This window comes from Marmota flaviventris, chromosome 18, assembly GCF_047511675.1.
Source record: "Marmota flaviventris isolate mMarFla1 chromosome 18, mMarFla1.hap1, whole genome shotgun sequence".
In the NCBI taxonomy this organism is placed as follows: domain Eukaryota; kingdom Metazoa; phylum Chordata; class Mammalia; order Rodentia; family Sciuridae; genus Marmota; species Marmota flaviventris.
The window spans coordinates 31,382,748-31,398,688 of NC_092515.1; positions in this window are offsets into that span (position 1 = coordinate 31,382,748).

The following is a 15,941-nucleotide window of genomic DNA, read 5'->3' on the forward strand; positions in this document are numbered from 1 at the left end:
ACATCATGGTGTGGCAGAGGAAGCGGCTCACATGACGATCAGGAAGCAGAGAGACTCCACTCTCCAGATACAAAATACATACCCCAAAGCCACAGCCCCGACGCCCGCCTCCTGCAGCCACCCAGTTAATGCCATCCCGGGGTCAACTCACGGACTGGGTTCAGGCCCTCGGAAACCAATCATTTCTCCTCGAATGTTCTTGCACTTTTTCACACAGGAGCTTTGGGGGGATACCTCGCATGCAAAACCGTAACACCCCGGATCGTCCCAGCACACCCTCCTTCCAAAAAGGAAGGGGCAGCAGAGAAGTGTGCCCTCCAGAGACAGCGTGAGAACAGAGGGGGTCCCCGCCCGACCTGAGTGCGGCTCCTGCGTGGTAGGCACAGGTGTCCAGAGAAACAGAACCAAATGCACAAATAAGGAATCACTTCACACAACTGGAAGGCTGAGGAGTCGTGTGCAGATTGGTAGCGTGCAAACTGGAGACCCCAGGGAACCCCGGTGTCATTCCAGTCTGAGCCTGAAGACCAAGGACCAGGAGAGGCGACGGTGTGTGTGCCAGTCTGGAAGCCAGCAGGCTCGAGGCCCGAGGAGAACTGATGATTCCATCCAAGTCCGGAGGCAGGATGTCCAAGTCCTCGGCCTGTCTGTTCCATGGGGGTCTCCACTGATCGGACGAGGCCCACCCACACCGGGAACAGTAATCTACCCACTCAGCCCACCAAATCCTGAGCTGATCTTTTCCCACCCTCGCAGCCACCCTCAGAATCATCTTTGTTCTCCTAGAGGCCACCTTCAAGTCCTGTGCCCACCAGCGCGGTCCTGCTGGGGAGGGATCATGCAGCAGAGGCAAGCATGTGCCCCTCGGGGGGCCTCTGAGAATCTTCTAGAGTAAATCTGTTCAGCACTGTCACTGTCCTTGCGGATAGCACATCCTTCACCCCTGAGTTGTCCCTCCTGCATACCCCCCTCCTCAGGCCAACCCCCTCAAGGTGTCCCCTCACTGTCACATCCAATCCTGGGGCCTTGGTCCTGGGGGTCCCAGACACCCGCACCCCATGGTGGACACCCGTCATCTCCTGCCTGCGGAGGCCACTCTCTCATCTTGCCTGAGCTGCCCGGGTGCCCTGTGCCGCTTTCCCTGGAGACCCCAGCACGTTGGGACTGGCAGAGCTTTGACGGAGGAGCGTCCTCCCCGATCCTCTTCTCCCTCCTCCAAGTTGGGAGCTGAGCGCTAGATGAGAAGGGACTTCCCGGGGGTGGCTGCCCAGGCCCTCAGGCCCTGGTCTTCATGTGTGTCCCCAGGGGATATGGATGTGGCAAGGTGGTGAGCAGAGGGCGGCGGACTGGGCGGTGAGGAGGATCCGAGTACCAGGTGCGGGCCGAGTGTGGCTGTGGGTGGTGGCAGCGTGCGCACAAGCCTCCCCCAGTGACTCAGGCGGTGGAGGCTGCGTTGGGCAGGGCCCGGCCGGGTGGCCAGTCAGTGAACAAAGCCCCTTCTCCAGAAGGCTCCTCATGAGGAGGCTGCGGTCTCCACCCATGGGTCTCAGCTGCTCCCACGCTGACCTTGCTGGGGCTTGAGTGGGCAGTCGTGCGTCCAGCTGCCCTGGGAGGGCTGGGCTGGGTGTCCAAGTCCTCCTGTGGCCTGTGCCCTGTCTGCAGGCGGCCAGGGTGCAGCTGCAGAGCCCTCTCCAGCTGTGTGCCGCCCCCGGGGCTCCCCCTGTGCGGGCAGAGCTGCTCTCTTCTGCACCAGGAGGGGCCCATCAGGCTGGTCGCGTTTTCCAAACAGCAGCCTCCAGGCCAGCCTCTGCCCCTGGCCACAGAAGCCGGGAAGCGGAGGACAATGCCGTGAGCTGTTCCTAGAGCTGAATGTCCCCGTGCTCGTGAGGCATCCTTTCTCCCTAGTTGACGTCCTTCCTCTTTTTGAGATCCAGATGCCCTTTCCAAGGTCACGTGAGAGAAGTTCTGTGGGCTCGCGTGTGTGCGCGCACGTGCGTGCGCGCACTTGGGTGCTTGTGACAAAAGGCAGCGCTCATCAAAGCGTGGCCTGTGAATGCCGGGAGGTCCCCGGGCCCTCTCGGGGCCGCACAGGGTCAGGGGTATTTTCATAACAATGCTGAGGCGGTATTTGTCCCTTTCACGGGACTCATATCTGCAAGGGCGCAAGGACAATGGCGGGCACATCTGCTAGTGTGGCAGCACGTGTCAGGCTGGGGTGCTCCTGCCGTAAAGCAAGACCCAGAAAAAGAGGCAGTGTCACCTAAGATGTCCTCGAGGCAGGGACATTTACGAATGTGTTCATCACTCCACGCTCAGGTACAATCCGTGAATGTACTCTGTGGGACCAAGAGGTGGTGAAGCATTTCCCTGCGTCCTGAAGGAGGACCGTGGTCCCTAGGAAGGGACTGATGGCTGTTGGCTTGCGAGCTTGACCTGACCTGATGACCACGCACGCTTTCACTTGGGCGGCGGTGGGAAGACTAAGAAAAATTCTATCCTTCCCTTTAAGGCATCTCCAGGTGCTTTCTCAGGAACGAATGAAGCGCATCTGTCACTTCAAGGTTCGTTTTCAGTGCTGACATCCAAGCTCTCAAGACAGTGGACACCGGTGCCTGGACGGAGTGGGAGAGCAGTAAAGGCCATCGCTCCCCTGCCTACGTCTCCCCTGCCTTCCCGTCTGTTTGGTGGAGATTAGCTCCTGGCTGGTGAGGTGTCTGGGTGTGAGATGAGGAAGAGGTGCGTGCGGTCAGAGTCAGGGACAAGGACAATCCCCCAAGCCCAGCCACAAGGTAGAGGATTGTTTCTTATGTGTAAAACTCTAGGGAGTGGTCTGAGAGGGGGTTTGACTCCAGTGAAGTGTGTCAGGGACTCAAGTGTCTTGTTCTGTCTTGTTCTCTGCCCTCCCCAGGGTTAGGCCGGATCCATGCTGTGTCTGTGTTCCCACCTATAAAGAGACGGTGGGAAGACGGAGGGCTGGCACACGTGACGTGGGCTCATGTCCATCACAAGGGGCCACTCTTGGCTGCCAGAGAGGCTGCAAGGTGCAGTGTCTAGCTGTGTGGACATTCTGTAGTAAAGAGAATAAAGGGAGAATCGACACCGGGGACGGGAACAGTTCCTTTTGCAATGGTGGTGGTTTAGGATCAGGAAAGAAAAAAGTGGAAATAGTACAAATGTAGCACCTTTAAAATCAGCGTACCACAGCGACACAGCCACTGTGACTGACAGCCACTGTCATTTAGAATCAGCCATCGACGCAGTCCATGTTTATAGACGCCCAATTCACAATGGCTGAGCTATGGAGCCATTCTAGCCGCCCATCAACAGATGAATGCATAGAGAAAGTGTGATCGATCTCTCTCTCTCTCTCTCTCTCTCTCTCTCTCTCTGTCTCCACACACACACACACACACACACACACACACACACAGTGGAATATTACTCACCATAAAGAAGAATGAAATTGTGGCATTTGAATGGATGGAACTGGAAACATCCCACTAAGTGAAATAAGTCAGTCCTCCAAACCCAAAGGTCAAACGTTCTCTGTGATATGTAGAGTCTAACACACAATAAGGGGTGGGGGAGGGAAGAAGAGAAGTTCATTGGACTAGACATATGTGAGTACACCACAGTGAATCTCAATATCGTGTGCATCTGCAAGACTGGGAACCTAGTTAGGATAAGATATACTTCGTGTTTGTGTAAAGATGTAAAAATTGACTCTACTGTCATGTATAGCTAAAAAGAACAAATGAAAATTTTAGAAGAGTAGCATCTGAGAGCTCTTAGCTTCAAGGAGAGGCTCATGCTGAAGCCCAGAGAGGACCACGTCGTAGCCTTGCACCTGGGTGGCCGCCTCCTCCGGCTTGGTCGATCTGGGCTTGTGACCCAGGCCAGGTCCTTACATTTTTCTCCCAAATTTCTGAACATGTTGGGCCTAAAAGGACCTAAGAGACCCTCTCATTCTACCAAAGGAGAGGCTGGATTGGGAAGGCTGACTCTTGCCCAATGATACACAGCAAACTGGAGTCAGGGTTGGGGTGAAATCCCAGCTCTCCCTTCCCCAGCCCCCAGGCCCAGGCTGCGTGTGCAAAACCCCTTAAACGTGTTATGCAAGTTATGTAAGTTATACCATGACTGGGGGCTCGACTGGCTCAGTGCAAGATTTTCAGAGTGGGTCACTCCCAACAGCCCGCTTCCCAGTGCCATCTTCTGTATCCCTTGCAGACTCTTGTCACTAAGCAGCAGCTACGGACTCTGAGGAGCCTCAATCTTGGGGGCTTTCATTGGAGTGGATCCTGGGGGGCTGAAGAGTGAGATCGGGAAGCTCCTCTCAGGATGTCAGCAACAGGGGGTCGATGCTCCTGGTGGACGCCCTTCCACCCCGGAGTCTGTGCAAGGGCCAACTGCGGAGAGGAATTCTGCTGGCAGGCCCAGCCCAATCTGATGGGAAAAGGAATCGGGCCAAAGAGGGGGGCTCCAACAGAGGCAAACAGTCCCCATGACGCCCCGAGCGTACTGCCTTTATTCTTGTTTGCTCCATAGACTGTGTTTCTTTTCTCAGGTTTCCACTCCCAGGGATGAACACACTGACCTCATCGATGGCATCTTTCTAACGGGAGGCTGTGATTTAACCATCGGGGGACACCGTGGCTCATTCCTATTAACTACATATCCCCGGGCAAGTTCCTGGACGGCTCTGAGCATCAGCGTCTCCATCTTTAAAACGGGGACAAAACTTCCTCGTAGGAAACGTGGGATGATCCAGATGCACACGGGGCTCTTGAGGGAGAGGGAGGGTCACAGCCACCGGGGGCTCTTTCCACTGTGTAACTGTCCCTCCCTCTCAGTTATTTCAGGTGGTTTTCCAGAGGCCGACTCTGAGATGTGCAGGGGGTGACCGTGGTGAAGGGGTGGAGGGAGGCCACGCAAAGTCCCAGAGGGTGATCTTGGCTGAGTTCCCTGGGGGAGCTTGGGGCCCGTGAGTGACAACTCGGCTTCATGGGTGAGGAGCAGGGAGCTGGGGTGTTGATACCCGGCACGGCCTGCCGTCTCTGAGGTCTCCCGATGCCAAGCGAGGCCTTCCTGCCGTGAGACACAGGCCCTGCTGTTGGTGGCAAAACACACCGGGGAAAGGGACGGAGGAGCGGTGGGGGGAGCACCCCCGGGTGTCACTCACCCACAGAATGGACGTGACGTGGACAATGACCTTCACAGAGGAAGAGGGCTGGCGCAGGCGTGCTGGTGGGCTCGGCGGCCGCTGCCTTGTGAGTGAGCTGGCCCTCTTGTCCGCGGCGCGCTCCTTGGAGCTGCAGGTTTACAAGGCACTTCTGCGCACCCCGAGGCTCGGCATGCTCAGCTCCAAACCCGGGAGCGTTGGTTCACCATCCCAGCCTGGGGGATCACGGTTCCCGCCTGGAGGACCTTTGCACGGGGGGCATTTCACCAGCAGGCCCCAGGCTGGCCAGGCCCCGTTGGCTAGCCCAGGCTCGCGCAGTGGAGGGAAGGGAGTGGTCTTCCTGGTGGCCCACCTGGGAGGGTTTAAAGGCAGGCTGGGGGTCACCGCGGGCAAAACTCCCACCTGCTCGGTCGGGTCTTCTCTCCTCTTCTGGACCCTGAAAGGCACCGGCGGTGACCTCAGCCCTGGGGGAGCCTCGGGCCTCCCACAGCTGCGGAGGACTCTAGTTCCTGCTCTGTGTCAGTGAAAACAGGAGCCTAGTGTGTCTGGGCTGCTGGGTGCAGCTGGAGATCAGGGAAGGCCTCCCGGAGGGGGTGGATTTCTAGCTGGTCCAGAAAAGGCCTGCATTTACTGAAACAGCTATCAAAGGGGCCTTAGTGAGCCCTGGACTTAAAAACAGCATACTACAGGGACACAGCCACATCAATGTTCATAGCAGCACAATTCACAATAGCTAAACTGTGGAGCCAACCTAGATGCCCTTCAGTAGATGAATGGATAAAAAAATGTGACATTTAAACAAATGGAATATTACTCAGCGATGAAAGAGAATAAAATCATGGCATTTGCAGGTAAATGGATGCAGTTGGAGAAGATAATGCTAAGTGAAGTCAGCCAATCCCCCCAAAAAACAAATGGCGAATGTTTTCTCTGATATAAGGAGGCTGACTCATAGTGGGGTAGGGAGGGGGAGCATGGGAGGAATCGAGGATCTCTAGACAGGGCAGAGGGGTAGGAGGGGAAGGGAGGAGGCAGGGGGTTAGCAATGATGGAGGAATGTGATGGATGTCATTATCCAAAGTACATGTATGAAGACATGAATTGGTGTGAACATACTTTATATACAACAGAGATATGAAAAATAGTGCTCTATATGTTAATAAGAATTGTGATGCATTCTTCTGTCATGTATTTAAAAAATAAAACCAATTAAAAAATTTAAAAAATTAAAATATATTTTGTATACTTATTTGAGAAAGATTCACATGGCACTGTCTAAGAGTCAGAAAAACTTTGAGCTTTAAGTCTGAACTCAGTTCACATGTGTAGGTAAGTGAAGCTACGGGGGTGTCTGTGGGGATTTGGGCTAACTGGCATGTGACCAGGCCCCTTTAGGAGTTGTGTATCTGCTCTCTTTCCCCACGATGGCCAGGATGTCACAGGGCCAATGGGTGCACCCAGAACTGTGGTTCAGAGGCTGGGAGATAACGCTAGACACATAGGAGCCAGACCACAAAAGCATTTGACTGACATACTGTTTTTGGATTTTCTCTTTTGTCTCGTGGTTCTTGATCAGGCATATGCTTCTGGCCACCTGCTGTATCAGTCAGTTCTTATTGCAATGATGCTGCATAACAGGTGATCCCCCGCCCCAGGGCCTGTAACAACAAACATGATTTTTCTCACTACAGGTCTGCAAATCAGTTGGGGTGACTCGGAGGCACCTGACTAGTGTTGGTTGAGTGGTCCAGGACAGGGCCTGGGTTTAGGTCTATTCTTTATGTTCCTCATTGCAGGACGCAGGCTGAAGGGGCAGCGTCTGTCTGTGGCAAAGTCTTTCATGCAGAATAGCAGGAGTGCAAGAGGGAGGAGAGGAACTATACAGTGTCACCTAAGGCCTCCGCTTGGAACCGGCACTGTGTCACTTCTACCCATAGTTAATTGAACAGAATGTGTCACATGGCCAAGTCCAACATACCGGTGTGAATGTCCCTTCTGCTCACGGTAAATCATAGAAGTAGACAAGGAAGAATCTTGGGCAAATAATTTAATGTATCATGCCATTTCCCCCCATTATTATTTTGTTTTTGTAATCTGATACCTTGACCAAGTCTTTGAGCAGAATATCTGTGTTCTGAAAAAAACACTTGGTGGTTCTGATGTGCACTCCACGGGGGTAAGGACTGTGCTATGGACCATGAGAAGCCACTGGGGGCTCATGAGCAGAAGAATGATGTGATCGGTATTGGGCTTGGAAGAGAACTCTGGGGATGGGTGGCCACGGGGTCTGGGGATCAGCTAGTTAGTAAACTGTTGCCACTGACAGACGCAGTGACGAGAACTCGAATCTGGCATTCTGACACCTGTGGCTGTGTAGCCAACCAACCACCACGAAACTCATGGCTTCATGCACACCTATTTTGTTAGCTCTTGTGACTTTGGGGATGGACCCGTCTCACTGGGGTAGTTCTGCTCCACGTCACGTCCACTGGGACTGCAGTCACTTGGTGACTCGTTGGTGCTAGACGTCCAAGATGGCGCATTCCCGTGGCTAGCTCTTGTTGCTGGCTGGCTGTGGGGATTCAGTTGGGTTGTTGACTGAAACACATGGGCGACTTTCCCACATGGCTTGGACTTCCAGCACAGCAGCTGGTTCTGAGAGGGAATGTTCTAGAAATGAGCATTCCAAGAGGGAGAAAAAAATAAAAGCTGCCTTTCTCAGAGGTCCAGCCCTAGTTCAGTCTCACTAATGTCATGGTCTGTTGGTCTGGTGGTCCCAGGGCCAGCCCAGACCCAAGGGTTCCACAGGGGGTGTGATGAGTAATTTAACTACTTTAATAATCACACCTGGGGAGTGGTCGTACAGAGGGAGGGGAGGCAGATCCAAGAGGGAATCGTGCAAGGAGAATCGGGGAGGCCCTGAAAGTCTCACCATGACGGCTTTTTTCTTGGATGGTCACTTCAAACCCTAGAGTTAGCTGTGGAGGTATGGGGTTCTAACCTGGAACAACCCCTCTGTTAGGTAGTAAATGTGCTTCCTGTGGGGGAAGGCGGATCAGCACCTTTGCCCAGGATCCTAAGCATCACCCAGTATCAGCCGGTCAGCCCAGCTTTGCTTCTCTACACCACCAACTGAAGAGGACAGGTAAGTTTTGATAGCAGAGGAGGCAGAAAGGGAAAAATACTGGATCTTCCCAAGAGAAGAGCGTTAAGAAGTCAGGAGAGGATGGAGATGAATGGATCAGGGAGATGGACAGAGACGGGCCTCTGGTTACCTCGAAGAGTTAGTTAAGCTCTTGCAGATGTTTGTGGAGAAGGAATTATTCTCCCTTCAGAGGGCACTGGCCTCCTCCGAGTGGCGTCAGGTGATCCAGGAGGTCAGTCTTGATGGCAACACCCCTTGCACGAATGATTTCCTTTTATTCTTGGAGGCCCAGGGCCGTCCGGTGAAGGAGGTCTTCTGGTTCCACTTAATGGGCGAGAATCCAAGAGCCACCTCACCTGGCCAGATTCCCTTCAGACCAGGGGCTTTTGATCTCAACGTTACCCATTCTTTAGGACCGAGGACGGTTGCTAACTTGCTCCTCAGATTGCTCAGTGCCTCCTTCCTTTTCCTTGACAAGAGTCAAGGGTGAATGGTCAGGTTCACCCATTTGAAGACCCAAAGACCAGCTTGGCTCTGGATGTGGGGACGGGGGCAGGCCTGCGGCTGGCTCCACTGCGGGAAACATGAGCACCATCCCTGGTTGGTCTTTCTCTGTCTTCAGGGAAACTGTGGGGGCAGATACCTGCAGAATGAGCCCTTGCAGAGCCACCACTAAGAAACCCTGTGACCCTGGGCAAGCTCTGCTCTAGGTTTGAGACTTTTCCTGTCCACCAGTGGGGCTGATACCTCTTCCACAGACCCCGAGTCCTGGGCCTTGGAGGCGTCCAGTTCTAAGGACCGTCTACCTTCCCACTCCCTCCTCTCGGACACTTGTTCCTTCTCATCCAGTACTTGGTTGACATGGGGCTGCCCATCAGCTCAATCTAGCCACAGGGGCTGGGCATCTGATTCAAGTTGGACCAGTCAAACTCTTGTGGTGATTGGCCCAGGAATGTGCACATGACCCAAACTAGACCAATCAGAGTCCTTACCCAGGATGTGGCTCACCAGAGCTGGGGAATCACGGCTCTCATTTCATTCCCAATACAAGATTGTTAGGTTATAAACCTGAACTTTTCCATGACCTGCCCTGACAGTCAGGTGAGCCCAGAAAGTTCCTTTTTGCTTGGGTTAGTTTCAGTTGACTTTAGTCACTGTACTTTATGACCAAAAAGTCACCAAAAAATGACATTTTAATTGCAAATAAAGATAACAACTACTTTTACTTCACACCTGCTCTTTGCCAGACTCTGTGCCAAGCACTGCATACCTTGGCTCATTGTTTACCCTGATCTGAAATATTGGGATGTGTGCAAGGTAGCACCTCCCCACTGCACCTAATCCCCTCAAGACTGGATTAATCTCAGCATTGCTGTAAGCACACCCCATTTGGTGCCTGCATAGATGCCTGGAAGCTTAATGGAAGCCCCTCCAAGGGTTACCTGTGTGAGGTGAATGGGGGTGTTCAGTGCAGTCATGATGGGTACAGACGCAGAGTTGGTCCTCTGGTCAGGTTGGTTGAGGATTGATCTTTGAGGAGTGGCCACATATAAGTAGCTCTGCTCCTGCTCATTCTCAAAACCCCAGCCTCAGCCCTTCTTTTCCTATTATATTAATTTGTTGCCATAACAAAATACCTGAGGCTGGATATTTTATAAGGAAAAGGGGTTTATTTAACTCACGGTTTTGGAGACTGAGAGTGCAAAATCAGCCAGTCCTGTGTTTGAACTCTGGTGAGGGCCTCCTTGGCTGAATCACAACATGGTGGATGACATCATGGTGAGGGACAGAGAATTCACATGGCAAGACAGGAAGCCAATGGGGACTCAGGGCCACACCTGCTCCTTTTATAACAATTCACTCTTGCAGGAACTTATTGGAGTCCTGTAAGAGTGATAGTAAGCTCTTCCAAGAGTGGAACCCACAGGATCTAATTACCTTGCACTAGATCCCACCTCTTTTTCTTTTTTCTTACCGAGTATTGAATCCCAGGGTGCTCAACTACTGAGCCACATCCCCAGCCCTTTTTAAATTTTATTTAGAGACAGGGGCTCATTGAGTTGCTTAGGGCCTCCCCAAGTTGCTGAGGCTGACTTTGAACTTGTGATCCTCCTGCCTCAGCCTCCTGAGCTGCTGGGATGACAGGTGTGTGCCACTGCGCCTGGCTGGGTCCCACCTCTGTAAAGTTCCACCACTCCAACTTCACCACCCCCACCCCCCACCCCAGGGACCCAGCTGTTGGGCACATGAACCGCTGGGGACCAGCCATATTCAAACCCTAGCACCTATTTCTGTTGTTGTTGCTGGCCTGGAATTCCCCAGGAGGCTGTGGGGAAAGAGCAGAGTGAGGAAGACCTTCTGCTTCTGCTAAACCACATGGGGAGCAGGTGGGACCTCGTCAGGGCTCCATCTACTGGTGGGGGGAGAAGCGGCCTCTGTGTGGGACTGGGGGCCGGAGGGAGCCAGGATCTGGGAGAGCAGGTTGGGGGGCAGCGGAGAGAGGACACGGACTGTGGAGGCAGCTGAGGGGCTGGCCAGAGGATGGAGTCCAGATGAGGGAGAGAGTGGACGTCCCGGCACTGGCTTTCGATATTCTAGCACATTCCACAGTTTTTTAAGAACAGAAAAACTGGCGCTTTCTTTGGCAATTAAAAAAAAATTGAAATCTGAATTATTTTCATCTGGAGCTAGAGACACCAGGGGTATGAAAAGGTTGAACTGAACGCAGAGAGCGCTGGTTCTGAAAGAGTCTGCCGCTCTCTTGCTTGAAACCCTTTCAAGGTCCCTCACTGCTGTCTGGTTCCCTTGGTGAGGCCGAGAGCCTTTTCAAAGGTTGTCTGGCCTCCGCATGTCCCCCAGAGCTGCTGGGGCCCCCCAGGGTTCCAGAGGACCCTGACAGCATCCTCGGACAGAGAGGAACGCTAAGGGTTTAGGGGAAGAGAGGGGCTTCACAGGGAGGACCCAGGCCCAATTCTCAGCCCTCCCCCGGCCCCTTTTCTTTCTGGGGTCAGCACCATTCTTTTGGGGCTTGACCTGCCCAACCTTCAGATAATGCACGGGGACCAGGCCTGCCTTCCCCAGCACCTTCCCTGGAGAGAACCGAGGCCAGGAAGGGGTCTTGACCTGGGCCCTGCCCTCGCTCCCTTCTCCCCTGCTCAGTGTGGTCCGTCTCACTTTAATGTCACTTTGCTTCTGTGTGGCAGATGCTTCTGGAAAGGTTGGCTGTCCTGTGCAGCCAGTGAGTTCCTGGAAGCAGTTGCCTGATGCCTAAAGAAAGTGGGAGCCATGGAAGTTTGTATGCAGGCAGCCCCTCCTGAGCTCGGTTCCCTTTGTAGGAAGTCATAGAGATAACTATAATGACAAGACCGCACTAAGGCAGCAGAGCCTACTGAGAACCCGTGCTAAGCAGGACACGCTCGACCATTTCACAGACGAAAGCGATGAAGGCGAGTTGCTGGCCGAGGTCACCCAGCTGGGGGGCGAGGAGATCACCCCCCGTCGCTTTGCTTAGCCTTGAATCGCTGTCCCTTCATTTCAGGCATGTTTGGCTCATTTCCTAGCAGTAACCTGCGAGGATAGTTTGACAGATGAGGAAACCGAGGGCAAACGGTGGAGCCGGGAAGTGCCACTCTTCTTCAGGTTCTTTGCTTCTCTTGGACACTTGGGGGAGGCAGAAGGTCTGGCGAAGGAGGGAGGAATATGTTTCTCTGCCAGAAGCAAAAGACCTGCGCTCGGGGGAGGGCTCTCAGGGGAGCCCCGCCCCCACATTCCGAGGCTAAGCCCCGGGGCTTTCTATGCACCTTGACGAGTGCTCAATTTGTTGTAATTTGTCTGTCTGACCACAGGGTTGGCATGCAGGGTTGACAGATTATGCGCAACTGCAGGAGTTAAGTGGCATAAGGCTGAGTAACCCATCTTGCAACCTATGGGACAGTGGTCAGTGGTGGCCTCATTTGGGAGCTGGGCTGACAAGCAGTGGGGTTAGGATCTGGTCTCTGCTGCTTTGTTGAGATGCCTCATTGCTCTCCGTGAGCCCAGTTCCTCATCGGCGAGGTGGGGCGGCAGGCTAGTCCCTTCTCCCTTGGGGTTGCTTGGGATAACAAACCACGTTTAGCACCTCAACAGAGCCTGGCCCTAGTGGCCCTCAGTATGGCTTAGCTTCTTGTACGTCCCTCTTCCTGGGTGGACCTCACGGTGCCTGCACCCTCCATGCCCAGCCCTGCCGGCCCTGGCTCGTGGGCAGCACCAGGCACCTCTCTGTGGAGAGCCTGGTGGAGCAACGGAAGGCAGCGGGGTCCTAGGGGACAGTGGGCAGCAGGTGCCAGCCTGGTATCGTCACGCCTATCTGACTCATCGGCCTTCCCTGCCCCCAGGGGCATCTGGGCAGGTGGGAGCTCCCTGAAGCAGCAGGCAGAACAGCGCCCAGGAGCTGGCTTCCAGGACGGCGCGTGTTCCGGTTACCCACACCTCGACTGCACGTTTTCCTCACTCGGCTGCCAGCATTGGAAAATCGGGGGATGGCACTTAGGAAACTGCATTTCCAACTGCTCTTGAGAAATCAGAAGATCCGGCAGCCGTGGGCCCTCAGCTGTATTCATGTTCCTGACCTGGGCCGGCGTCACCCGGTCCATTACCAAGTCCCTGGCTTAGTGTCCCGCCCCTTCTGGGGTGAACTTGAGACTGCTGGTGGGCGCTCCTTTATGAGGGGTGCTGCTGACCTCTTGGGTCTCCGCTCGGCAAGTCATGAGGGTGCCCGGGTCTTCACCTGGGGAACGGGGTCCCCCACCAGGGAGAATCCTGGGGGATGCCCTCCACACGTGCCCACGCTCCCGACCAAGCCTCGGGGGTGCCACCTACCGACTCTCTCTCCCGCCCCCGCCTCCGTGGGCCCGCCAGGCTGCTGCCTTGCTTTGGGACACAAACACACATGTTATTAGAAGCCCAGATCAAAGCCAGCGCCCCACAGCCCGCCTCTCAATGGTCCCTTTGTGCAGACGGAAGCCTGCGAGAGAGTTAGAATCCATGGAGAGAGGGAGGGGGCGCTGCACAAAGATACTTGTCACCCGGAGAAGTCGCAGAAGATGAGGTTAAAGAGGCTTCAGGTGGAGGATGCACCGGGGCTCCCTGCTGGGAGGTGCGAGTGGAGAATTCCTGGTTCTGCAGAGAAGAAAACCCTGTCCCTCTTGGTTTCAGAGGAAACGGATGACATGGGCCGGCGGCCGGAGGAGCGGCCTCTGTCTGCCCTCCTGCCCTCGCCAGGGTGGTGCGTGCAACTCAGGCACAGGCAGCTTGGAGTGGGCTGCGTGTGTGTGTGTGTGTGTGTGTGTGTGTGTGTTGGCACAGGTGCTTGGGGGAAGCCCAAAGATGTCACAGGCCATGGTGTCACCTCTGGCCAAGCCTGTGGGTTGGACCACTCAGAGCTACAGCGACCTTTCCAAACCCCGCTGCTGTGTGCTTGGCAAGGTGGGCACCGAGGGGTGGGACCTGGGGTCAGGCCCACAGTGCAGGGCGGGATGCTGCGCTGTGACCTCCGTCAGAGAGAGCTGGCACCCCAGCCCCCGTGGGGCACCCTGGGTTCCACACACACATCGTTTCTCTCTCCAGCGCTGCTTGGAACAAAGAAGCACTGAGAGTTCAGATGGGCCGCCAGGAAGCCGCCTGCCCAGGGGCTGTGGGAGGAGAGGGGTGGCCTGCAGGTATGGCGAAAGGGGTTCTCCAGGAGGGGACCCCATAGCAATGGAATGCTGGGTAGGAGGCCACTGTCATGCTGAGCTGTGGAGATGGGCAGCGTGGCTGAATGGACGGGCGACATCTCCAACCTTGCAGGCCCCTAGGGCTCTGTTCCCACTCTCCAGGGACCACTTCTGGGGTCTGGATGTAAGTTCCACCTATAGCTCATGACACCTGCTGGCAGCGTGCTCCTGAGCAGCTGCAGACCCTGCTGCCCGCTGCTCACCAGTGCTCTGGGGGGCTCTGGTCCAACATGGTGGAGCTCTTCAACTGTCCTGCCTTGCAAATGGCTCCCCCACAGGCTTCTTCTGTCCAGTTAATGGCAACTCCGCCCTTTGGAGACTGGTTGCTCAGTCTCCAACCTGGGCACTGTCCTTGACTCTTCTCTCTCCCACCCCAGGTCCCATGTATTGGCTCATCCTGTAGCCTCCAACTTCAAGGCACATTCAGCACCTACTCCTTCCAGCCCCTTCGAGGTCGTCACCCTGGTCTAAATCATCATCATCCCAGGCCTGGCCTCCTACCATCACCCCTCTATCCACATTCTGTTTTCAGTGCACCAGTCCTGTGGCTCCAGGTCCCAACCCTCTCACTTGGTTAAAGCTAAAGCCAAGTGCGAGTCCACCCTCACCTGCCCAGTGCTGCCATGGACACAGCAGTGTAGAGGCAACCCCATGACCTTGGTAGCTACCGAGAGAAGGCTGACCTTTCCAGAGCCCCGGGATGCACGGGGTCAGTCTCCCCTGAGTCTGGTCAGGAATGCAGCCTCTCAGGCCCTGCGCATGTCCCATTTTAATCGGCCCCAGTGACCTCACGTGCACGTTCAGTTCCAAGGAGCCCTTGACTAGGCTACTTGACGACCAGCCCAAGACAGGAGGACTAAGGGTCTATCAGGGACCAAGACGGTCTGTCTGTCTGTCTCTCCACATGGCTTGCCATTTCTGTCCCCACCCCTGCTTCCTTCTGTTTGTTCATTAGCCCATGCGGGACCCCAAGTGGCTGTAGCCCCTGGCACTGCCCCAGGCCCTAGGCCTATTCAAATTCTGCAAAGAGATTCTGACCATTCAGACTCACGAGCAAGGGATCCCTCCAGATGCGGCCGTGGGGTGAAGGGCTCAGTGCTGCCGACTCGGCAGAGACTGCTTTTCCCCAGCTCCTCCAGCCGAGGCCTTGAGAGGCCCCAGGGACTAACCCAGAGGCAGTGTCCAGATGCTCAGAGGCCGGGGAGTGGACACCTGTGCCCTCAGACGTGTCCAGTAGGCCCACAGGGGTGTCCACCTTCAGGGGGACTCTCCAGGCTGCTGTCCTCACTGCTCTCCTTCCTTCCGGGCTCTCGGAACAGCTCCTGGACTCGACCTTGGAAGGAATCTTAGGAGTAAGCCACCGGGGTCCAGCCCGTTCTAAAGCAATCCACGAAACACTGTCATCACTGGAACGTCCCCCAGACGCCTCCTCGTGTGGTGAGTTGAAGAAACCCTGCTAGGATGCTTGGTGGGTCACCGAAGGCTCTGACAGGTCCTTCAGGAGAAGAGCGTGGCTCCCTTTGGCTAAGCCAGGGGCGCCCAGCGCTTCTTTCACATCACTGCACCAGGAAACGCCCATCTGCCGGACCCTTCATTTGATATTTGGACGGCGACATAGGTGTAGCGATCAGGCTGAGGTCAGGTGCACATAACGGGAAAATAAAGGCTTAAAAAGATAGGTTTTTTTTCTTTTTCTTTTTGTAAAAGAAGTCTGGAAATAGACAAAGATGGGTACCACGGCTGGAAGGGTTTCCTCGCTGAGCCCAGGAAGGCTGAGCTCTGAGCCTGTTAACAACGGTCTCCCCGAGGGAAGGGCTGGTGCCATAAATATCCAGTCCCACTCCACCAACATCTGGAGGAA